The sequence below is a fragment of the Triturus cristatus genome, chromosome 6 (assembly GCF_964204655.1).
Source record: "Triturus cristatus chromosome 6, aTriCri1.1, whole genome shotgun sequence".
Taxonomy (NCBI): domain Eukaryota; kingdom Metazoa; phylum Chordata; class Amphibia; order Caudata; family Salamandridae; genus Triturus; species Triturus cristatus.
Window position 1 is genome coordinate 764,847,318 of NC_140589.1, and position 26,767 is coordinate 764,874,084.

A 26,767-nucleotide genomic window follows, 5' to 3' on the forward strand; every position below is an offset into this window, starting at 1 on the left:
GGCAAGGGCAATCCACACTACTGCCAGTGACACAGGGTTCCCTGGAGGCGTGGGACACAGCAACAAAGGCGATGGGGTGGACGTGACGAATTGCATGGAATAGACCGCTCTGAGCAGGGGGAAGGTTCAGTGAACTGAGAAAATGAAAGGGATTTGGGGCATGGGACCTGTTTGGTATTTCCATGCTAGGTGATATTATGTAAAGAGGTGAACTTAAAACTTGGCCCACGCTCAGTACAGAATATGGGCTCCATAGATACCAGTTTCTCAAATATGTACAATTACGCCATGCCTGGCAGACAGAGAACATTTCATGCACTGACCTACACGAATATGCTTCCCTGGAAGGGAGCTTGCTACAAGAAGGACTCATAGAGAAGGTGGTCTCCCCCACCTATAAAACATTAAACAATAACATACCAGTAAACCTTGGTAGACTGCATGAGAGGTGGTAGAGAGACCTGGAAAGCCTGGAATATGTTGACTGGGAGGCGGCCCTTATGCACCCTAGGGAAGTGGCCATTAAAGCTAGACTGCGCCTTGTCCAATACAAGATCCTACATAGGATATACTATGACAGACAAAAACTACACAAGATGGGTAATGTGGAGACGCCATATTGTCTTAAATGCAGGAACGTCAAGGGTGATTACTACCACATGGTGTGGGACTGTCCCGCTTTGATAATCTACTGGAGAGAAGTGGTGGGGAACTGGGGATGATCTTGGGTGTATCCCTGCCAGTGGACCCTGTTTTTGGCCACATGGGGATCCCGAGCAAGGTTCATATTAATAGAGCCCAGCTACTTTTTGCTTCATTGGGACTGGCGGTGGCCAAGCGAGATGTGGCACGGCTGTGGGGAGTGGAGGAGATTCCACAATTTAAGAATGGAGGAGGGAGATGGACCTCTATATGGCCACTGAATGTACAACATACACCAGCAGGGGATGCCCCATACGTTTTATACGATATGGACCCCTGGAGACTTTATCATGGATTAGACCTGTTGGACAATATGCCCACACTCACACTATCAGCCACCAGCCACACCAACACCATTATACTTGGGAGTCATCACCAGACTAAACATACATCTGGACACTACAAATAACCATCAGAAGGTGCACAGTCCATATAAAGAAGAATAGCTAACCAATAATTACTGTAGAGGAAGGCATGAGATCCTACAGGTAATTGGGACACCACCTAGCAGGAGGTAAGAGTCCATCAGCCCACCCTTATTGGCGGAGCATCGTCATTTGGAACTCTAAGGAATCACGGTCTGAGCCCAGGGTCGCGGGTCACCAAAGACTCTGCTTGGTGCGCAGGCCAGTGATACCCAAGAAGAAAACAGACTCCTGCCAGGGTTTGTACCCAAGACTCGAGGACTCAAGTGATGTGCAGTGCTTATATGTGATGTGAAATTAAAAATGAATACTTGGTCAAAAAATATGTTTAATGAGAATTAACCAAGTTTCATATCTAAAAGAACCTATAGTCTTATTAAAATTCTATAGACTAATTCTTGGTTCAATTATGGTGTGGTCGACATGTTTCAGCCGGAGTGGTCACTTGACCCGGCTTTCTTCAGGACCGAAAAACACAACTAAAATGCTACTGCTAAACTAATAATAAGTGAAAAATCAAAACCCATGCAATCCAAATGTGAGTGTTGAGTAAGAAAGTGGCAAATGCCACCCTACCAGACAAACAGTCTCGTGCTTGAGCGCAAGAACAATGTCTCCATTCCTAGAAAAAGAATCCAAAGATAAAACATCGGAAGTAGACATCATGCACAACAGAACAACACTACTAGTCGCTATTCAGCAGAGCTATTTCAGCACTGCCCTTATTTCAAAGAAACTCAAAATGATGTTTGCAAATACAACAGTATATAAATCATAATGAAAAACTCCCCCAGCTTTTTGTGGGAGAACTGCCTCACCTCACCCGGCTGACTGCTCGGAGAAGGAGGCACCGCTCTGTTTAAATGTGGAGAAAAAGCCAGACAGATTGCATATTGATACCTATCTACTTCAGACTCAACACATATAGCTTTAAACATTTCATAAAACCTTCAATAATAAAAAGTCAAAAACCTCGAGACAACCCATGTGTGTCATTTGTTAGTTGATGAAATCTATTTACAAAACCCTGTCATCATCTGGTGTGACAAGACCAAAAGCAGAGCTACACTTCATTGTTGCCTATGTGGTTTGGAAAGGTGTATTCCTCCATTGTACTCTAAATGGGTAAATGGTCTGATTGGCCCAGTGAGACAGGGCTATGGCCAGACTTAAAAAAGACCAACTTGCAGGGGAGTAGTTTTTTACTCTGCACAGTCACAAAGTGTCCCAACATTTAGGACGTAAGAAACCACTTCATCGTAATTAAATCCAAAACTTTTGAACAGATAAACCCCTGACAAGAAACCCTCTACCCTTACCTGTCCGTCGATACCTCAGACTGGCCCACGAGCTGTCTGGGAGGTATTGGCAGGAAGGGGAGGGTTCTTTTTGTAGAGGTCGCGATTGACGTAATTGCTATCAATCATATTCAGGTGTGGGTTTTAGCCAAAATGCGTCCCGTGAACATTTGGACGAAAAGCGCATGCGCATAACTGAGATGCATGCCGCCACAGACGAGCACTAGTCCAAGACCTAGTGCGCAGGCGCCAATAATCAGCACTACAAGGCAGCGCAGTGCGAAGAAAGCATGTCTTGCTTCCGGCGCTGTAATTAGAGAAGTGAAGATGTAAAAACCTTTCCCAGTCCCTATTACGGGTGGCCATATCGGGAAATGACATCAGTCTCGTAGTGAAAGCAGAGACATATGAAAATACACAGCCAGGGACACAAAATGTATCGCGCCGAAGGTGGACACTTCGTCAAACCTAATGCGCAGGCGCCAGTTATCAATTCCACCTCACAACGCATGCGTAGTGCAGAAGGGGGATATCTTGCATCCGGCGCTACAATAAGAGGAGTGAAGATGTAAAAACCTTCCCCAGTCCCTATTACGGGTGGCCATATCGGGAAATGACATCAGTCATTTGCACTTAAGCTGCAATTAAGGGAATACAAATGTGAGAACTTTCCCCAATTATTATTACGAGTGTCCATCCAGGGGTATCACAGACTTCTCCTGGAAATGGCAGGGATATGCAGAGTGCCACAACTGGAAACAACCCGTAAAGTTGCAATCCCTTCCTGTGCCTCAAATGTATGTTTAAAAGAGGGTAAATATATATATATGCATCGCTGGGACATGCACACCAATGTAAATGGTGGCGGGCAGTACCTACTTACAGACACAAGACTTTTGAAAAGCATATCACTTCGTCCTCTCTGATTCATGTTGTGTACAGCACTGCCGCCTTGGCTAAAACAAAAAAAGGGGGGAAAACGAGCCAATGATGACTAGCTTAAACAGGACCCGTTACCAGATGAAATGCCAGTAGATAGCTCATTAATGTGTTTTCATTATGAGACTTCCTATCGGAACAAACAGGACTTTCAAAGAGTATTTAGGGACAAAAATGGCCAAATACAGAGACAGGTCAGCAGAGAGCCGTGTATTCCAGCACAACGGTGGGTGCTGTATCAAAACACATCTGACTCAGTATAAAGGTGTCTTTTAAAAAGTGTAACAACTATACCCAGGAGATGCCATATAAGGTTGAATATCTAGTCACTCAATGAGAAAAACAGATCTCGTGCTACTCAGAAATAACAGAAGTGAGTCAGCTCTCAAAGTTTATTCTAACTTGACCAATCTCCAAAAAATGAGTAAGTTGATTGATTGACTTAAGCGTCAAAAAGAAGCCCACGGTATGCTGTCATTTAATCCTTTTGTGTCTGTCTTCAACTTGAAAATCCATCTTTGTTCCTGGATATTACGTAATCACACAAATTGCAATTCGGAATGTGTGATTTACAGAATTACATGCCCCTGTACTTTGCATTATATAGGATACACCACACGCAAAGTCAAGCTCCGCATCAGCGAGCATAAAAGCACCATCCGTTGCATGAAACAATCCACCTGTCTGACCGAGCATTTCCTAGCCAAGAAACACAAGGCCGAGGATTTAAGGTGGCTCGTATTGGAACGTCCTTTTATCCCTCAGCATATAACGGACATCTCCAAGTTCTTATTTTCTAAAGAACAAAGATGGATTTTCAAGTTGAAGACAGACACAAAAGGATTAAATGACAGCATACCGTGGGCTTCTTTTTGACTACGTGACATTTTAAAGTGTGTTTTCATGTTAATACCTAAGGCAAATTATCATTTTCGTTTATTAATTTTTATGTAAATGATGTAACTATATCAACATCATCATGTATGCTGCTCTGTTGCTTTGTAGATAAGTTTGTACTACATCTACATACATTTTTACATACAAAGGTACATAGCTCTGCTGCACCATTATGGGGGCGGGGGCAGCATTTTATAGCCTTTGGCGGGGACAGCATTTTATAGCCTTTGGGCCTATACTTCAAAGCATCTGCCTTAGTGTCTTTCAAATGTAGGCTTGTAGGTGGTCTAGGCTACAGCAGATTGAGATTTCTGGTTGGAACACAGTACGTGGCCAGCTTCTGGGTGCATTCTGGACTCTTGTTCTAGAATCCCTTGAATATGGTACATAGTACTTCAAATTGTGCCCAGGATTCCACCAGAAGGCAGTGGTGGTAATATGAGGTTATTTTGATCACACCTCTTATAAATGAGGACCAGTTTCTATGCCTGGTGACACAGGCCTCAGTGAGGGTCGCATACAGGCAAACAAATACACTCCAAATCCAAAGGTGGTTGTCTCAGTCTGCATCTGTCCATGCAGCAGCCTCTCCTGTTTATTCATCTTTCTCCTCTGCCCCACGTCTGGTGTCAGAGGTGCGTGGATGTGTGCATGACCTGTGCACACATCCATGCACACATACATGACACAGCACCCTGCCCTGTAGTCTAAGTTGGGCCTACCTTAGGGGTGACTTATATGTAGGAAATGGGGAGTTTAAGGCTTGGCAAGGAGTTTTAAATGCCAAGTCAACATGGCAGTGTAAACTGCACATACAGGCTCTGCAGTGGCAGGCCTGAGATATGTTTTAAATACCTATGTAAATGGGTGGCACAATCAGTGCTGTAGGCCCACTAGTAACATTTAATTTCTGGGCCCTGGGCACATGTAGTGTGCTTTACTAGGGACTTATAGGTAAATTAGTATGAGTGTATGTCAATCATACCATGTTTTAGGGAGAAAGCACATGCACTTTAGCACTGGTGACAGTGGTAAAGTGTCCAGAGTCCTAAAGTCAGGAAAAGCGAATTCAGCAAAAAGGAGAGGAGGAAGGCAAAATGTTTGGGGGCACCTCTGCAGAAAAGACCATTTCCAGCATGATCCCTTCCAGCCCAAAGCCAGGGTAGACTAATCAATACCTTGATGGACTTTCCTGCTTAGGTGATAGAACATGGACAATGGCCCTCTAATTCAAGGGCACTTGTTAGTTCTGTGCCTCTCTGAACTCAGTTGTATCCCTCTGTCTACACTCTCCTGAGCCACTGGACTGAACCTTTCTCCTCACCTGTGGACCCCATCTGTGAAGCACCAAACTTTAACCTTCTCACAGATGCACACCAGTAGGCATATTGTACCACCTTGGCAAACATATTGATGTGGCTCATTCCACCCTGGGTTCAGACTTCTGTCCCCAACCCAAGGAAAACTCGGTTCACAAGGACATCAACCAACAGAGACCACTGACAGCTGTCAGTATCCAGAGCCAGGCTCCAGGCCATCTAGGGCTCTCCGACCTCTGAGGTTTCTCAGAGTGGGGGGCAGTAGCTCCAGGTGCCTTGCACCCTTTTCCGCTCTACCTCACACTAGTTCAGGGGTGGTATCCTGAGACTGGTTACTCAGCCCAGGGTCTGTACCCTGAGGCTGAACAGGAGACAGGGGTGAGTTCTCCCTCACCCTGTCTCTCCATCTGGGCTCCTGTACCCTCTGCCTGAGAGTGAAACCACCATAAATCTGAACTGTCAGGGCATTTTGGGTGGTTGCCCCTTCCAGTTCCCCTGACACCGGGGGAAACTCCTTCCCCAGAATGGAGTCTATGGGCATTTGAGGACTAACTATGACCCTCCTCCGAGTCACCTCCACACCCCATTCCACGGATACCAGGGACATAGGATGTAAAAGTCCTGCCCCAAGGCCTGAGTCATCCTACAGACCTGGCCAGTGTACAGATCTGGGGAAACTAGCTTTTCCACTATCATGAACTGGCTAGCCCCAGTATCCCTCAGAGCAGTGACTGGGAACCCATTCACTTTCACGTGGTGAAAGTGACGACTCCCACCCTCAGGGATCACCAGCTCACCCTCTGAGTCTATCTCCCAGCTGAGGGAGATGATAGCATGGTCTATGACCTGCCCCTGGGGACTACTTACCTCTAAGGCCACATTGGCCACTCCTGCAGAGGTACCACCACTGGGTAGGTTCTTAGGACCAGTCGCCCAGCTTGTGTCCTAGCTAGGAACAACCAAAGCAGCAGACTGGAAATAGAGTGGCCTGGGCCATCACCACCAGAACTTCCTCCCTGTTTCTCAGAAAGGGCATGGGAACCGTTTCCTCTCCCCTTACTCTGTGACTTGTCTGTGTCTTCCTTGACCTCTGCCTCACTCTGCTTGGGGTGAACCTGAACCACACTTCTTGGGTCACTCCCAGGTGCCTTCTTTTAGACCCTGGTGCTGATCCAGAGGACGGCCTCCTTAGCAATCTCGCTGGGTTCAGTAAGCTTAATATCAATCAGGTGATGGCGCAGATCTGGAAAACAAAGACTGAACGTGCTCCCTTGCAACCAAATTGTACAGCCCCTGATAATCCTTTACTTCGCTGCCCTTCACCCAACCATCTAGTGCGACTGGTACTGGGGTGGATCAAATAACCTTGGTATCCTGTTCTGAGGACTCTAGTGGTACAGGTGCATTGGGCGATTCCAGACCATCCCTACCCACTGAAGGGCCTCCTCTTACAGAAGGAGTGTTGCAGAGATTACACTTTTAGGCCTGGCTGTTGACAGAGTGAATCTGTTGGCTAGGGGTTGGTCTGTGGAAGTGGTGGACTTGATTCAGAACTCTGGGTGACCTGTGACTCTGCAGTCTCACTCTAGACATTGGGATTCTATTTCCAGGTGGTGTATGAAGAAAGGTCTGAACCTGTGAGGGTGCTAAATTTTTTGTCAGAGGGCTTCACATTATGGTTGGCTCCGTCTACAATGTGGGCAAAATGGTGGCTTTGAAGGCTTTCAGAAGCCCACATGTAGATCATTTGGATTCATTGATGTCTAGATTGATGCATAGCTTCTTTCTGCAAAGTCCTAGCGTGGTATGCCCGGCCCCGGCATGGGATCTTCCATTTGTGTTGAGGGCACTTCAAGCTCCACCTTTTGAGCAAATGGCAGAAGTTGACCGTAAGTTCTTGACCCTGAAGGTGGTTTTTCTTGTGCCCATTGTGTCAAAAAGGTGAATAGGAGAGATGAAGTTGTTTCTTAGGTCCCTGTCTTTTTTGAAAATGTTACCTTATAGGATTGTTTTAAGATCAGATACCACATTTTTACAAAACGTTCTGTCTTTAACATACCAGTCCCGAGAGGTGGTACTTCCGACTTTCTATTGAGAACCTCATACTGAGGAGTAAGCAGGCTTGCATCTTTTGGATGTGAATTAGGCTTTGTTGTTGTATATGGAGAGAATGGAGAGCTTTCAGAAAGCTAACAGCTTATTTGAGACTTTTGGTTCGGTTAAGAATGATCATAAGCTTCCAACTCCATATTGAGGAGGTGAATTAAGCAGGCTATTCTGCTTGGTTATGACACTCAGGGGACAGAGGTAGCGAATCGAGTGCAAGGGAGGTCTACTCAGAATATTTTGATGGCTTGGGCTTCTTTTATAGGGGTGTCTATTGAAGAGATATGCAATGGATCCACATGGATTTCCACACACATGTTTATGGACCATTATCGGGTGGTGTTGACGGGTGCGGCAAGCATTGATTTTGCTTCAGCAGTGTTGAATGCAAGCACTAGCTGTTGGGGGACATTGTGACAAACTGTGTATAGTTCTAATTGTTCGTTATGTCTGGTTTTTGGATTAAATATTTGTATGTTACAGCCAGATTGTTTCCTGGTGTACTTTATTTTGATCATGAAGGAGAGTTTGGCTTTGGTATCAGCTCACTATGTAATTATTGTGGCAAGGAAGACTGACGAAGAGGTAATGCCCCGGTTACTTACTGGTAATCGTCATTACTCTGAGTTCATGTCTTCCACGCCACATATGGTTTCCCAACCCAACCCTCCCTTCTCTTTTTCTTTTTGGCTTCATGTATTGTGGGGCTTGGGAAAGGAACAGGAAGGGGGGTGGGTCGAGCCTTCTTTTATGGTTAAAGTCAGAGGTAAGAGAGGTCGGTCATGTTAGGGAGGGATGGAAAGCCTGGAGCACTAAATTTTACTTGGAGGGTTTTGTGGGGAGCTAAAGCGCATTACGTGAATATTGTTGCGAGGAAGACATTAACTCGGAGTAATGAAGATTACCGGTAAGTAACCAGAGCATTGGCCACATTATTTTTCATTGAATGAACATCTTTGTCGTCCCCGTTAAAACATGGAACAAAGGCGTCCTGTGCATAGACAAAAGCATCTTTTGTTTCCTTGTGCCATGCACATCCTGGCCTATCAACCTTAGGAACTACTTTCTTAAACAAGCTTTTCAGGACCCAATCAAACTGAATAAGAATATGGTCTTTCAAGAGAAGTGGATCACACTTAATTTCATTTACATTATTCAGGGAAGAGAAAATAAGATCAACTGTATAATTTTTGTCATTGATGGGACTCTTTACAAACTGGGAAATCTCTATCAGTTTTCAATCTTCAAGAAAATTACCATTGTTAAGATGCAAAGGAGCATCATCCCAAATGTTAAAGAATTGGTGTGCACACCGGCAAAGAGTCAGACAGAGTTGGCTCACATCCTCTTTAGATGGGAGCTTGTGGCTTGTGGTTTTGGTAAATGCAAGAAGTTGCATGGGAAGAGTAGTTAAATGTGGGGATTTCCATCCTACGACAGAGAACCATGCATAAGGAGGAACAAAGTCCGCCCACAGTCAGTCTCTCTGAAAAGAAGGGACAATATGATTTGTTTTATGAACCTGTGACCCACAGGCTGTGCGTGTGTTTGTGTGTGTCTGTCCAGGAATAATGACTCCAATAAATCAGGTCCACTAACCAATGCTACACATACTCTACGAAACTCCCTTGTTTTAAGGAAAGAACTATTTTAGGTCTATTGCTGTCCAGAACCTCAGTGTGAAACAAAACAGTTCTAGAACAACGTACTAAGGCTCTCTTATTAAATTTTTCAATTGGCTCTTGCCATTATCTGGGAATTACCTCCAAACTTAGTTTGTTGCCTCCAACAAACATGGAAAAACAACAGTTGATGGACATAATGCAGAACAATGTCATACATTTACCCCAGTACAGAGATCTGGGCCTAAATCCATAGTTTTTTTGCTCACCATGCCATTCTAGTTTTAACCCAGCCATATGCAAATCAGTCTTGACTATGTGCCTCATGGGAACAGTCCAGCCTGAACTGCCAAGCCAGGTCCTCCCTGGACTTGAAATAAGCATCCTAGGACCGGTTTCGGGGTTTCACCCCTCTTCAGCCAGGATAGCTTGATTCCAGTGGCATGGAGAGCACGGGACCCACGTCTGGGCATACCCGTCCCACTCGGGGTGACAAATACAAAAACAACAGTTGATGGACAGAATGCAGAACAATGTCATACATTCCCCCCAGTACAGAGATCTGGGTCTAAATCCATCGTTTTTTTGCTCACCATGCCATTCCAGTTTGAACCCAGCCACATTATTATTATTATTATTATTACTTGAGTTTTATATAGCGCCGGCTAGAACCGAAGGTATCGGAGCGCTTTACATGAGGAGAGTTACATAGGTTCCACATTACACATTGTTACAGAAGGTACATCAATTACAAGTTACATCCGAAAGGTACATCAATTACAGGTTACATCCGTTGGTTCATGGCGTGTAGAAGGGTAGGGGGGTAATGTCAAAGGGCGACGGGGTGGGAGATTAAGCACAGAATAGGCAGAAGGAAAAACAAAGCAGGCAGGGGGAGAGAGATTCAGGGGAGAGAGGAAAGGAAAAGGGGAGGCAAGTCAAGAATGAAAGGAGGGAAGAGGTGGGGGAGGGGGTAGGACGCATGGCAAGGAGACGAGGAGGTAACTGTGTCCGATGTGCGGCTGGGTGGGAGATGGCTCCCTGCGGTAAAGGGGTCATTTCCAGACTTCCATTTTGTGTGATTGCCTTGTCGCGGTGGACTCTCTCAGAGGGGTCGCTGAGACTCCAGGGCATAAATGCTGGATCCCTCCCCAACAAGGGAAGAGGAGTGCTTTGGTCACGGGTACACTTAGAAGAATGAAGGAGGGAAGAAGAGGGGGAGGGGGTAGAAAACCCAGCGTGAACACAGTGTCCGACTTCCGGCAGGTAGGAGACAGTTCCCAGAGTTAAGGAGATCAATCCCAGTCCTCTACTATGTGAGACTCCCTTGTCACTGTGGACTCTCTCAGAAGGGTCTCTGAGACTCCAGGGCAAAAATGCTGGATCCATCCCCAACAAGGGGAGTAGGAGTGCTTTGGACAAGGGCATACTTAAGGGGGCGGTTTTAGGGAGTCAGGCTGGTAGGGTTACATAGGTTACAAGTTACCCATTGTTACAGAAGGTGCGTCAATTACGGGTTGCATCCGTTGGTTCATGGCGTGTAGAGGGTAAGTGGATAATGTAAAAAGGACGACAGGGAGGGAGATTGAGTGGAGCATAGGCACAGGATAAACAAAGCATGGAGGGGGAAAGAGATTCAGGGAAAAGAGGAAAGGAATAGGGGAGGCAAGCAAAGAATGACAGAGGGAAGAGGTGGTGGAGGGAGTAGGAGACATGGCGAGGAGACGAGGAAGTCCAGGCTGGGCCTGGAGGTATCAGAGCACTTTACATGAGGATTGAGACAAGTTACTGCGTTACATCAGTTACAGTTACATTACAGTTAAATTCATTGCTAGAGCATTCAGTAAACAGAGAAAAACAAGATCGATGGAGGGAGGTAAAGGAACATAACGGGTAGATGAGGAAGAAAACAATGTTTGATATCCAGCAGGGTAGGTGCCAACCAAGGGGGTGACCCAGAGTCAAGCTCCTCTATAGCTACATGTGATAGCTCCACCAGGCATCAACCAAATGGTACTCTAACTCGCGAAAAGTTTGAACAATTCTGGATTCCGACCAGGGGGCAACGTCATAATTCTATCGAAGCAGCGTTGGTCGCCTCGTCCTCCAGCTTGCCCTCAGTGAATGTGAAAACCATAGTGAGTGTTTGGGCATTTGCGCAGGCACTTAGTGGAAAAGTTTCATATTTTCACTAAGTGTCGACATGTATCCTGAATATTGATGGTGTTCATTGGGGATCAGTATAAATCAGAAATAATGATGGGAAAAAGTAGTTTTATGAACCAAGTCCATGTTCAGGCTAAGGTAACATTATCCTGTGTCTCAAGCGCGGCTCCCATTTTAAAGTCAGGCCTAGCGTAGGGAGGATTTACATGAGACACTATTTCAATTTGAACATACGTCCAGATAGAATTTTTGGGAGCAGCCCAGCATGCGTGGTGTAGATCTCGGGTGAGAGCACCAATCTGCATTTTGATGCCTGCCGGTCCTCTGAGCCCACATTAGGATTGCATGTGGCTGTTCGACGCTCCGCATTGCCCCCAGCGAGTTTGAACAAATTGGCTAGGCTCCCGCAGTGAGGAGATCAGCTCCGCCACTGCCAGCGGGGATATCCTTACATTGGTATTGCACCCACTGCCTTCTGTTAATCCGGGCCGTTTGTGCAGGAGGATCGGTCGCGTCTCACTCACCGCATCACTGAGCGAGGAATGCCGCGGCATCCGCACACTCTAATTACAGCAGGGCATGCACCCTCCTTGTCATGGTGCCCGGAGATAGCTCCTCTACATGTTCTGGCACGGGACACCTCCGTCCTCTGCCGCCGTGTTGGAATTCAGCCGCAGCCTTCACCATGGCGCTCCGATATCTCGCACCTGCTGTGATCGCGGGGGGCCCACTCACACTCTAGCCCTCCATCAGGTTTCCACTGTTCAGGGCTCAGGCTGCCTCATTCGCCGAGCGTGCTCCTTCTTCCTCCGCTTAGGGGTGTGTTGCGGCTCGGTCCAGCCGCCATTTTGCGTGCCCTCGAGGCTGCAAGGAGGAAACACGAACGTAGTGTTTCTGGATGGTCGATTACGGAACCCAGTTCTGCAGCATACCGGGCAGTTCCAGAGGAGGTCAGCTATAATGCGCTGACATTCGTGGCGCGATCTTCAGTGGATCTGCAGATTTTTAACGGATCATGGACCCGTCCGGCAGAGCCTCCCTACCGCGTGGCCATCTTGCCGCCAAATCAGTATGCAAATATGCAATAGCCATATGCAAATCAGTCTTGACCCTGTAAAAGTAAAGGTAAAAGGAAGTCACTGACACTAGTAGTAGGGTTAGGTCATTTGCTGAGGGTGCGTGTGCCCGGCCCCATTTATTAGCAGGGTCATCTGACTGGTGACGCCTGTGTTGGATGGGTGATGGATGGGTGTTAGGACTGCCCCTATGGAGAAGCTGTGACATGGCGTGTCCAGCAGGACACTAAATTCCTCCCAAAATCAAAAAGAAAAAGACAACGAATCCACACTGTGGAAACAAAGCAAAAACAAACTGGATACCACAAAGTCCATCAGTCTCTAGAGTCAATCATCTGCTCAGTATGGAATACATGGACTCAGCATGCTGGCTGCCACAGAATATCTCTGCTCGCATTTTTATTTTAACCAGAGTGGCTCAGGACATGAACACTGGTTCAAAACGTCAGGTACCTTCTTGCAACATGCTGGATGGAATCATGCTCCTGGTTTGGAGTTATTTACTCTGTTGATGCTCAGGGTGACTTGTGGTTGGTGTCAACAATTTAGAACTTGGTGCGTGAGGAGCGTAGTTGAAGTTCATCGCAAAGCGTCCCTCATGAAACCTAATTTGTTGATGTTTATTAGCTTGCTGAAGATAGTCTTGTCATGCTACCTCCTGGAATCTGTTGGTGGGGCAGTGTCAAGTCCATCTCTCAGGCTTGTGAAGGCCCCTTGGTTTGGTTGCCATGGGACGGCTTGTGGTCTACGCTGGGTCTGTGTGTGTACTGGAAGACCGCTAAGGAGCCACAGCCTAGTCGCTCGTGTAACTGCAGGGGTATATGGGTCCTGGTCAAGACATGCTCTTGCCACCGGGATTAGGATGTGGACGGGTGAGTGGGTAGTCTCTTGTTGACTGATTCTTTAGGCGACCTTTGGAGCTTCTTATCTGTAGGTATTAGAATGGTGTTTGACCCCACTCTAGTTGTTCGATGCTCCATGGGTAGTAGTGATGACACACACGACAGCAGCTGGCATGATGGGGTTTTCAGTCATGTGAACCTGTCTGACAGTTGGCAATGGCTTGCCATGATGGTTGCGGGCAATACTTCTTGGGTCATCGACCACTTGGAGAGATGGAGGCCAGGTGCTTATATTCTTACTTTGCGGAGGAACCTGCATCTTTGAGGCTGGATACTTTGTGTTGCTGAGCCACCGGTTAGAATGGTTGGATGGTTATGCAGGGAAGCGTGGGCCAGAGACGTGGTTTGAGTGTGCTTGAGGCTTACTCCTGGTTCTCCTGCTGGGCTTGGGGCAGAGGCTTAGTTTGTGCATGCTTGTGGCTTACTCTCGTTCTCCCTTCTGGGCTTGAGCGGTTATCAGGTTTCCCAACATGAACCGGCAGGTCACACTTTCTTTCATTCTTTTCTGTACTCCAGCATGCACTTTCTTTTTTACTATGCCAGTGAGAATTCTAGTCACTCGAGTCTCTTTGCCTTCTTTTGGGGGCATCGGTGTGCACCTTCTTCAAGACTGGCCAACAGGGTTCTCTCAGTTGCTGACTGTCACTGAAGTCCAGCCACCAGCCTCTGGTACTGGACTCTGGCTTGATGATGATCAAATTTTCATCATCTCTGTTGGTGCTGTGGTGCATCTGGCTGCATATTGCACGTTTCCTCCTCCCGAACCTTCTTGGAGCTCTCACTCCGAGGGTGGATGTTTGTGGCTTGTCCTCTGCCTCTAGGGTTTTCCAGCTGTCTCACACTCTTCTCCTCTGTGTCAGTGTGGCTTCATGCCATGTGTCTCACATTCCCTCCTCAGGGTCCTCTTGGAGCTCCTGCTCCATGGTGTTCCCTCTTCCTGGACCTTCTTGAAATTCCAATCCGGTAGAGTGTAGGGAGTCTTGCTTCTACCTCCTCTTCTCTGGGTGGCGCAGTGCTTGCACCTTGAGGTGTTGCTGCCATCAGGCATCATCGGTGGGGTGTGGCATGTGTGTTTTTATTGTACGGGACAATGTGGTCCTAGTGTCTGGACCACATTGGCATGTGGTGTGCTTTTGTCAACCGTCTGGTCTGGTGTAGCTTTCTCTGGACCATGTCCTGTCTGGGGCTATGTCCATCTGGCAGGCTTGGACGACCAGTGTGATGTCTCTGGAGTTCTCAGTCTCTTTAATGGGTAGCACTGGGGCGTTTGCACCTCATATTCTGGGAGCTGTCTTGTGCAGCCTCCACTCCTTTCACTTCTTGGCTTATCTACTCCTCTCCTCACCTCATTGGGGAGACAGGTTCCTGTTCAATTCCTCTCTAGAGTCGGCTCTCTAGTGGTGCTGCAATGCAGTAGAAGTCTCTTCTTAGGGCGTGTGAGAACAAACCTGGGTGTCTGATTACAACTGCTATGTTTGGCTCTTGGCCTCGGTCCAGGTGGAGACTTTGCCACCGTGATCTACTTGTGTTGTCTCCCTTTGGCAGTGGCTCCATGCACTGACACCCCTCAAGTCCTTAATTGTCTTTTTTCTGTCCCCTATGTTGCAGCTGGGGTTTCTCATCTGTGTACTTTGGGGAAGGGATGAAGCACAGCTTGCTTTTTTCTTCTCCCTTACATTTGGCTGCCCTCAAACCTTTTCCACCTCATTCAGTGGGGGCGGGGGTTCACCATCTCCCAGTCGGGCCAATCTCTCCTGCTGCAGCCTCTGCTCTCAGTCTGTGCTGATGAGTTGGTGCCGTGCCATTGTTGGTAGGGGCAGCAACACACACCCTAGTTATCCTGACACTTTTCTGGCCAGGGAATGCCTGGCTGCTCAGTGTGAGGCGGTGTAGCCGTTAGAGCGAGTGACAAGTAGAGGTAATCCTTTTCTGCGGGCTGTGAGCATCTTCATGGTGTGAGGGGCACCCTTTGGTGTAGCAGTCTTCCAACGTTTGTTGCACTTCTTGGTGCCCGTAATAGACTAGTGGGGTACCTCTTCCCTTCAGTGGGGCAGCGACCTATCAGAGCTTGCTGTATGAAGATGTGCTGTGAAGCTGTATTGTGATGAAATAATAAGGAACTCTCTCAGTTGGAGGAATGCCACTGCAGTAAGATATAGTGTGAGAGCTTACAGCTGGATATAGGTAGGCCACAAGTCCTATACAAAGAAGTGGGGGGACTAACCAAGTTAGGCAGTCAGCAAGTGACATCATGATACGTGCCATCACAGCTCACGATGTCTCGCCGCGTGACATTGTGCGTGATTTCACCGGAAGTGATATCACAACAAGTGACATCAGATAGCAAGACCTCACACATATATTCATCAGAGCTATCATGAGTGCATTTTAAGCTCATAATGAGATTTAAAAAATGAGATTTGGCATTGAGGTTGTGTCAAATAAGTGATGCAAAATCTGGGCCTCAATATATATATACAGATATTGTGTTTCCAACCATTATGACATAGTTAATATGTATTATAGCCAACATTAGCGCAATTTGCACAATCTAAAATACATTTCTTTACATAATTTATTTGCGTATTGTTGCACATGTATATGTTTACTTATTGCGTATTTTGCACATTGTTGAAAAAATATATTTATTTGCGAATTTTGCACTAAAAAAAGCGATTTTTGTAAAAAAAAGCGATTTTTGCACATGGTCATAAATACAGGCTAGAAATACGTATATGAATTGGTTGCAGATTCCTCACAAAATAGTGGGAAAGGAACATAAAGTTAACACTATGAAAATATCGTTATGATTGATGGTAAAAAACTGATGTTTATTTATAAGAAAATATTGCATTGATGCCGATACAAAGTACACCTGTTTTTTCAAAAATAACGCAAACAGAAAATCTCTTTAATATCAAAGGTCAGATGACATTTGACTAGGTAGAAGAAAGACTCACCCTGTGAAAATGCAAAAAAGTGGCAAATAGTATGTTGTCTATGTTTAGTATCACGTGTGATGTTTACACAGTGTTTGTATATGAAAAAAAGAGTCATGGCCGATAACCAACAATCTGTGAGCAAGGGCACCCGCCCGAAATGCGTCAGATTTTGCAGCTCGAAGAATAAAATATTCGTGCCTAAGAATTTGGGACTCGTGTTGTCTTTGGTTCGCCGAGAGGAAGTGCTAAGACAGCCGACTTTTCTTATATATATATATATATATATATATATATATATATATATATATATATGGGCACCTGCTTTGCCCCCAGCTATGCGAATTTGCATATGGGCTGGTGGGAGGAGCAGGTGGTCCAGACGCAGTTTCCTAAGGAATGGCAGGAAAATGTACTGTTTTGGTGTCGCTTTATCGACGACTTGTTCGTTATGTGGAAGGGCTCCCAAGAAAGTGCATGTGATTTTGTTAACAGATTGCAGGTCAATGATCTTAATTTGAAATTAACCTTTGAGATCAGTGCAAGCAGCGTCAATTTCTTAGATGTGACTGTATATGTTGAAGACGATAAATTGAAAACAAAACTTTATCGTAAGGCCACAGATGGTAACACCCTCTTCATGCAACAAGCTTTCACCCTAATAATTTAGTTAGGAGTATTCCCTTTGGTGAATGCCTAAGAGCTATGAGAAATTGTAGCAGCACTGAAGATCTAGATGCAGAACTAGAATGCTTGAAAGGCCGCTTTGCAGTTAGAGGGTACCCCCGGGTGTGGGTGGATGCAGCCATTTTGAAAGCCCGTAAAAAATCGAGGGAGGAAATACTATTTAACAGTAAAGGTAAATCAGTAGGACAGGACAGTGATTGTGACTATAAATGCCGATTGATTACTGGAGGAAGGAAGCTTGCGTAAAATCCTACAAAAACATTGGCATATTATTGCAAATGATCCTTTTCTTAGGAAATTTGTTGGTAGGAGACCATTAATAACATTCAGAAAGGCCAAGTCATTAAAACAATCCTTGGTTAGTAATTTACTCCTAGGAGCACAAAGGAAAACAGCCCAAAATTGGTTGAGTAGGAAAGAGGGATTTGTTAAGTGTGCGAAATGTAAAGCATGCACACATGGTAAGAATACCTCTACCTTTGTGGGAGGCCTTACGCCAGAGGTGAATAAAATCAAGGGGTTTTTCTCCTGCAAATCAGATTTTGCTGTTTATGTCCTCCGCTGTCCGTGTAACCTGCGATATGTGGGTAGTACAATACTCCCGGTACATAAGCGAATACTGCAGCATCTGAGAGCCATTAAGAATGGGGACAAAACATACCCCGTGGCTAGACATTTTGATCAAATCCACAATAGGAGTATCAAGGGTTTTGAGTACTACGTGATGGATGCAGTTCCTGTGAACGAGAGAGGGGGAGATAGAGTTAAGAAACTGAGAAGGTTGGAGTCTATTTATATTATTAGGCTCAACACCAAGATCCCCGAAGGTTTGAACATGGAAGAAGACTTTCATACACATTTATAAAATGACTGTGTTTCACTCCCTATGCCTGAAGTAGAATGAAATTCAGAATGGTTTTAATTGTATCTCTTTAAAGTTATGATATATGATTTATTCATGTGCACTTTTTTACAGACTTTTTTTTTTTTTTTTACAACAGAGAGTATATGAGATGGAGTTGTTAAGGGGGCTTAGAATTTTGCTAATAGCCCACTTGGGCAGACCTGTGTGAGTTTTGGGCGTTATGGTATTATTAGCGCAACAAACAAAGGGCATTGTGCTTTATGACTGGGTTCGGGTTAGCCCACTGGGGCACAACGTGCGCTTACGATTCACTTCTACCGAAACTCGTATGACGGTCTGAGTTCTCCAAAATGCAAATTGTATTATACTTTAATCTTGTAACAATTTTATTTTAGAATTGTTAATGAATGTGCAGAGGAGATCAGACCGATGGCATTATTATGAAATGAATTGAGTAATTACAAGATCAGCCGCCGGGGAGTCCGTAAATTACTTTGGACTACAAGTCTGTTGTTACTTTCTATTGTTTAGTAGTTTAACACGTATTACTGTGGAAATTTAGCTTGCAAACTGAACATTATCTGCACCATCTTGCCTCTCCCCAGCGCCACGCACAGCGAATGCACGGCCGCCATTTTAGGCACCCCACTCTCTCCCCGCTCATTCTCGATCGCCAGCGCTCTCCCCTGGCGCTGCGAGCATCCCCCACACGCCGGCCGCCCCCGCTCTCTCATACACGGGCCATAAACCCTCTCATTCTGCGCGACCCTGCTACGGAACCACATCCGACCGACATCCCATACATGGTCATGCCTCTCCTTTGATAACCCCCTTCCTCTGCGCCCCATTGTCCGAACTGGTCCCAGGCCATCACCAAGCCCTGCGGATGCAGTTTATTGCCCCTACTGTAAGGGAAACACCCCACATCAAAGGGATTACAGTAGATCAAAGCCCCTACCCCCTGAGACCCGACCGGTCACACACACCCCCGGGAATTGGCGGAATACCCTGCTGCGCGATAGCCATCTCCTACTGCGGGTAAGGTGGGAACTTCTACTGTAGCTATGTGTGGGATCGGATCTGAGCCGGGGCTTCAGGGGATGTTCTCTCATGCATCAAGGGAATCTCAAGAATGTACTATGTGTAATAAAGCAATAAACCTGTGTATAAGAGACCAGGTCTCAGAGATGCAGTTAGAGCACCTCGTGACGATACCTTGCTGTCTGATCTGATGTGTTCTGCTCCGACGGAATAAAACTTTGTTTCCTGCCTTCCAGTCTCCGGCGCCTGCCTCTTTCATTGGTAAATTATCGAGTGGTATGAGAGGCGATTACCGCCGGGCAATACTTGAAAGGTTATTGACTGAAACTGCCGCTACCATTTAACAATTGGCGTCCCAAACGTGGGGCCCATCAGCGACACGTGGATCCAGTGGGAGAGGTCCCGACGACAGAGTGAACGACTGCAACGATCGGGAGAGCTCCTGCCCAATAGACCCTCGTCTGGCAGCCGATCATCCGAACTTCACTGGTTCCGAGCAGACCTCTCTCGAGTGATCTACGGTCCTGACTGGGAACCATCAGGAGTGCCGCGGCAAATACGGAGAGTAGAGGACGATCGGGCGCTGGAGGCGGAAGACGAGAAACTGTCCACGCGGTCCGGGTAAGGTCGTGATACACGACAAATTGCGAAATAATTGATTGATTGTTTGAAGCTTTGGAATACTAGTATTGCTCATTGATTGTGCTCATTGATTGTTCTCTTTGAGATATTCGCTGTCTACAAACGGGGAGGAGTAGAAATACTCTCTCTCTCTCTCTCCCTTTGCAGATAGTGAAGGGTAGGTAACGCAGACTTTTGTCCCCGTTGAAACCCGTCGTGCCTATCTTTATCTCCCCACTGATTGATTGTCCGAACATTGATTGTTTTGAAGAATAGTGCTCTTTGAGATATTCTCTGTTTGCAAATAACGTAGAATAGAAATATTCTGTCTAGTCTTTGCAAATAGCGAAGGGTAGGTAACGCAGACTTTTGTCCCCGTTGTAACCCGTCGTGCCTATCTTTATCTCCCCATTGATTGATTGATTGATTGTCCGAACACTAGTTGTTCGATATTGGTTCTTTTGGAGGTATTCTCTGCTTACAAATAACGAGGAATAGAGATATTCTGTCTAGTCTTTGCAAGCAGTGAAAAGATAGGTAGTGCTGACTTTTGTCCCCGTTGAAACCCGTCATGCCTATCTTCTCCCCACTGATTGGTAGTTGGTTCTGCCCGGACCGCTTATTAGAGGTGGACCATCCGGCCCCACTGGAAGGCACCCCTAATAAGGACATGTTCACTAAATATGGACTAGTCGCCGTAGCTTATACCAAGCTATGGCATAAATATACAAAGAAGGACCCCGAGAGTCAGTGGCCACTGATGGGATCCTTCGACGACCATAAGATAGAAGTGCTAGAAATAGCTCTGCGTAGCAATAAGACGACGCCTACTATGCTTGACAGCATCGGCATGTGGCGCAAAGAAGCAACGCAACGGAAAAAGAGGGAAGAAGTAAAAGCAGAAAAGGAATTACGAAAGGCAGCTCACCTTGCCGCTAGAAAGTTAGAAGAAGAAATAAAGGAGAGAAGGGAAACTAAACTAAGACAGGAGCCCGAAACATCAGGCCAGTACGCTGTTAGGACCCCTTCTTTGCTCTACCCTGAGTTATCCTCTAAACAGCGAACAAATGATGAATTACTATTAGGTCCCCCGATCATTTACATGCCCCCTCCATACGCACCCTCCCAATCAATAGTGCAACACCCACAACCCCCAAACACGAACGAAAGCAGTACAGGGGCCTCGGTCCTCACGGCCTCCGCGCCGGCCGAGCCTCCTGCACTGAACACAACGTCGGCAATAACGTTGGATGACCCTGAGATGAGAAAGAAAGATTCCACCAGAATGAATCGACTAACGAAGGATGAACGAACAGGAATCGACAAAATAGTAAAGGCACTGGTGGGATCCTTTTTGACCTTACAAAAACTAAAGTAACGCTAGGAGTTAGCCCTTTGTGGGACATATGAAACCAAGGGAAGGAGCCAAGCTCACGGTCGAGAGGGCCACGGGGTAGCCCAACTCCATTACTCTCGCCTACCTAAACATGTCTGCCCTACTGCCCACCCCGCCCAATAAGCATGACAAAATCCTGCACAAACGGAAGCCTGCTGACACCCACCATCGACGTCACCAAACTAGGGCTAGATCGCGCACAATTGGGCTATGTTATTTTTCCGGTTGCACAGTAACCTCCTTGTGCTCGTCATCAGATTGCAAATATGTACAAACACTCCAACGAAGTAGTATAGTTATAACATTTTAATAACTTATAAGATATAACAAACACACCAACAGGGTAAACAGGTTAAAACACGTTTTAAAACAACTATTTACATGACAGTCTGCTGCAACCTCCATCCCAAAGCCTTAACGTCCACGTGACACCGTCCTCGCCTCTCCTTCCTCGAAATTGCAACATTGGCCTGTTTTGGGCGGTTCTTTTAGTTGACTTTGGGCTATAAAAGCCATGCAAAAATCCATTGACATCAGTGGCGGACGACTGTGCGAATAGGCCGGAGGCTATACGAAGCGCCGAAGTTCTGGCAACACCAAGGCGGAGTCCGCCACGCTGTGCGGGCCTTCCCGTTTTCTTTCTTCTTTCTTCAATAACGGCTGATGCCCTGACGGGGGGAGGCGACGCGGACGGGCCTCCCCCGCCTCCCCAGGTGGAGGCTCGCCAGCAGATGAGGGCACCCCAACCGTCTATGACTCGCCGGCCAGCTAAGCTGCACCCCAACCGTCTTTGACTCACCGGCCAGCTGAGCTGCACCCTGCCGCTGCACGCGACCACCGGACGACCGCCCAAGCACGGGTTCACCAGGATCGCCACTAGCGCCCGACGCGAGGAGTGGGCCCCCGCAGCCAAGTAATCGGGGACCCACCCCGGTGGCGATACCATCCAAACTGCTGTCGTTGCTGCTACTGGAATCACCCCGGTGGCAGTACCATCCGAACTGCCGTTGTTACTGCTGTTGGCTCCCCTCCGGTGGCTGTACCGAAGAGCTGCTGCTACTGCTGCCCTTGAACTCCGGCGGTCGGCTCCTCCGGATCCAGGCCTAAAGCCCACCGTGAGACAATTCTGGACTCGAAAGCTTGTCTGCTTGGGCGTGGGCCCCACCCTTGACAAAATGCTCCCCTCAGTTTCGCAGAATCGGCTGGAGTCATTTGACACTCGACTCCCACGGACTTCCGGTAAGGACAAACCGCTGCCACTGCTCTTTGCCCCGGACGGCAGCCACCTTGCCTCCGCTTGGTGCAGTAAGAAAGACTGGTTCGAAGCGTCGGCGGAAGAACCCGCCTGCTGCCCCGCCCCAAGATCGAACCATAGCATTTCTACGGGGTCGCAGTGACGCCATGCTGACGCAAAGTTGACGCTAACGAAAGTTCTCGAACTACTGAAAGGAATTCTGGTCCAACAGCTAATTCATGGAAAGACTTAGACTGTACTCTGGCCCGACCTCGCCCCAAGATGGCGCCGATGTAGGAGAGGCCTACAAACCCTTGTGGCGTCCCAGTCACGTGACATTTGTGTTAAAAAGAGATATATATATATATGTGCGATGCTTCCACACATGATGGTCGGGGAGGGGCGGGAAGGGAACCGATTTTATGCCGTAGTAGAGTTGCTCATGACACTCGACGCCTCCCACCCCGTGGCCGGCCTGAACGGTTGTAGGCCCGTATCTTGTATACTGACATTGTTTTAAATAAAGGGCCTCTTGAAAGAATTACGGAATCAGTGCCATGACTAATCACATAGGTTGATAAAGATTTCTTCTTTTGAATAAATGATTGTTACTCCCAAGCAATAGAAAACAGATAATGCAGTCCCCATTCGCCTGAATCCCTTTTGATTAACGGAATTTGTACCCATCACACCTATCTTTTTCCAAGAGTTGTTAAACAATGGTCAACCATAGCTCAGGGTATATGCCGAACGCAAGGTATGGTATCTTGCACCTTAATACACGACCGATTGAGAAATGCATGTATGACAAGGGAACCCGAATTTAGGAAATGAAATAAATTAGAGCATCTTTGTCTCGGACAAAAAGAATAATAGGTCTGTGGTATCACCCATTCCTGCGACTAGCCTGGTACGTGGTAAGTAGAACTTTTTCGTGTCTGCGCGCGCTAGGGTACTTTGAATACTGCACATCCCCTCCCCTCTTTTTCCCCTCTATAGGTCACGACGAAGCTCCGACTGAAGAATGAAGTGGACATGGACCGCACCGAGTTCAATATCAAGGAAAATTTAGACAAACGTTGTGAGATAGTGCGTGAAGTGCAGACCACCATTGAGAACATGAGGAACTGTATGGCATGATTGTGCGTGTGTGCTATGATTACACGGTATGAATGTGTGTGCATCTCATGCTTAGGTCACTTGAAGAGAGCGTCACTGTATGATTGAAGTGCTCGCCCATCGATCAAAGGGAGGAGAATAAAGGGTCCGACACCCCCTAGGATAAACTACAAAATACTGAAAGTACGCAGCATGCATAGGAAAGGAGGACAGGAAAGGAGAGGTCCCGATACTCAACGTAGCCCTGAGTCTCCGTCTTAAGTCTCTGTCTTGATGCATGTACTGTCACACCCTATCCGGTATTTGTGTGTACGTGATCACCGAATTTATGTCTTTTCCCCGCTTGTGTTTTCTTACATGGAACAGACCCATGCTACTCCATGTTGTGTGTGCACCAAGTGGCCTATTATCTTACCCATGTCTCTCTCGTTTTGTGTCGTATGTATGCCAAATAGCCTACTTGATGCACATCTCTCTCTCTCTCTCTCTCTCTCTCTCTCTCTCTCTCTCTCTCACTCCCTCCCTCACTAAAAAGCCTTCTTACCCTCTTTTCTTTTTGAATAAATTAACGACACATACCTCCTCGGTAAGTGTATAATTGGCCTGGAGCACGGTGGTGTTCGAACAAATTGACTGAAACAAAACGACCGTACTCTGCCACGTTACTACCTCTCCTTTCTACAAATATTGAGCTTAATTGGCTGAGAAAAGAAAGGACAGGTAAGACGACTGATGTCTCCCAATTTGGCACTCATCACGGGGACTATATGTCAGTGGTTTCCGTTTTTCAGAGCTTTAACAACCCCATCTCCACCGCCCAGAATTACCCCCGCCCAATTACCCCGAAATAGAATGTCTAAAGCACCCCGTTCTCCCAAGATAACCCCAGCCCTATACTAGCCGCCTCAGAGTATTTCGAACGAAACAGCTGATGACCTTATTCACTAATAAATACATCGCCTAAACTGATAAAGGGTTACCTATTGTCGCCAGCAAAAATAATGCTTAGCTTATGTTCCTCCCCGAAATGGATACTCGTGAACCCGTGACAGTAGCACCTCGCACTTTCTTTTCATAAACTTAGCAGTCCTCGGAAGGAAATATGTATTAACAAAACTTGTGTTGAGACGAACGAGCCTCTGCCGGAGAAGCCGGTTCGAATTTTTAATAGACTAGAAGGTTGACAGATGTCAGGCTTCCTACAACCAGTATCGGGCGCAGGAATCGGCACCTAGAGGGCCAGACGATGGGCAGGGACACCCACAGAAACTTGCACCACAGCAATGATTAATAGATTAGTAACGCACACCCTAACATCAGAGTTAATAGACACCAATCATACAGCAACCGATAAAAGCATGTCCGCAACCACTCGGTGGTTGGGAGAGAGGATGAAGTATGTAAATGTCTTCCCTGCCAACTCTCTAAGATTTTTGTTTCTTGTACCCATTTGAAGATAACGTGCTGCCATCGGAAGGGAGGGGTCGGACGTGACGCACAGCCTGGCTGCAGACCATGGAACATCTATGACATTGACCAAGGGGGAAGCTACGAAGCAAAAAGGGCGTGAGACGAGGCACCATTTTCAGGATGATAAGCGCGAAGGGCTACATCGAGGCCCCCTGCTCACTGACCAGTGTGCCTGAAGTCTCAACCCGTCGGGCCCGATTGATGGGCCCAGTGCTGGAAGATTCTGCTCCCCTTGGTCCACATTGTTTGATCCGATCCCACTCCACCCCCTCTTCCCTCGGCATCCCGAAGCACGTCACACCCTTCTCTCTCTCACCCTCTTTTATATGGATTATGAATCTGACTTACCTACAGACGAACAAAAAGCAGGTACCCTGTCTCAAAGTACCTATGGTGAACTGTGTTAAGGAACGGGGCTGTGATCGGAGAACAGTGAATGGTCACACCCTGCAACGTGAGAAATTGGATTTGAGCTGGACCTTAGCTCCACCGCCGGTGCTCAACAGTGCCAACGAAAGAAGAACAACAATAAGAGCGTACCAGTGATGGCTCTTTATAAAAAAAGGACACTGGAAAGAAGAACCCATGTCAAAGTTGAAAATCCTCTCCCAACCACCGTTTTATATTAACTATCTTCCTATCAAGTTTTCATGATGTTGCATCAATCACTTCCGACTGTACACTGAGAAGTTAAGAAAATGTAACTTTGTATAGTGACATTCATACAACACGAGCCATGTACATGACTATACTGACTATTTTCGATCCACACAAAGTCTGGGCCTTAAGTAATGTATGAAATATCCATTGTTTTGCCAGAAACATCCTGTTCGCCTTACAGTATCCTATTTGTGCTCAAACAAACTCCCCTCCTCCTGTCCCTGGGCCTGACATGCGGCACAGCTGATGTAACTCTGTATGTACTACCTCCTCGCCTACTTTATCACCTGTATGTAACTATAAGCAAATGTGTCAGATTACTCCTGCCTGCCCTAAAAACTCTGTATCTTTAAAGAATGTACGAAAGACATTAACGATATTATAGCTGAAGGTTAACGAAGATAAATGACGGCCAGGCAAGCTGGCGAGATATGTTAAAAGGGAGGACTGTGGAAATTTAGCTTGCAAACTGAACATTATCTGCGCCATCTTGCCTCTCCCCAGCGCCACGCACAGCGAATGCACGGCCGCCATTTTAGGCACCCCACTCTCTCCCCGCTCATTCTCGATCGCCAGCGCTCTCCCCTGGCGCTGCGAGCATCCCCCGCACGCCGGCCGCTCCCGCTCTCTCATACACGGGCCATAAACCCTCTCATTCTGCGCGACCCTGCTACAGAACCACATCCGACCGACATCCCATACATGGTCATGCCTCTTTGATAACCCCCTTCCTCTGCGCCCCATTCTCCGAACTGGTCCCAGGCCATCACCTAGCCCTGCGGATGCAGTTTATTGCCCCTACTGTAAGGGAAACACCCCACATCAAAGGGATTACAGTAGATCAAAGCCCCTACCCCCTGAGACCCGACCGGTCACACACACCCCCGGGAATTGGCGGAATACCCTGCTGCGCGATAGCCATCTCCTACTGCGGGTAAGGTGGGAACTTCTACTGTAGCTATGTGTGGGATCGGATCTGAGCCGGGGCTTCAGGGGATCTTCTCTCATGCATCAAGGGAATCTCAAGAATGTACTATGTGTAATAAAGCAATAAACCTGTGTATAAGAGACCAGGTCTCAGAGATGCAGTTAGAGCACCTCGTGACGATACCTTGCTGTCTGATCTGATGTGTTCTGCTCCGACGGAATAAAACTTTGTTTCCTGCCTTCCAGTCTCCGGCGCCTGCCTCTTTCATTGGTAAATTATCGAGTGGTATGAGAGGCGATTACCGCCGGGCAATACTTGAAAGGTTATCGACTGAAACTGCCGCTACCATTTAACA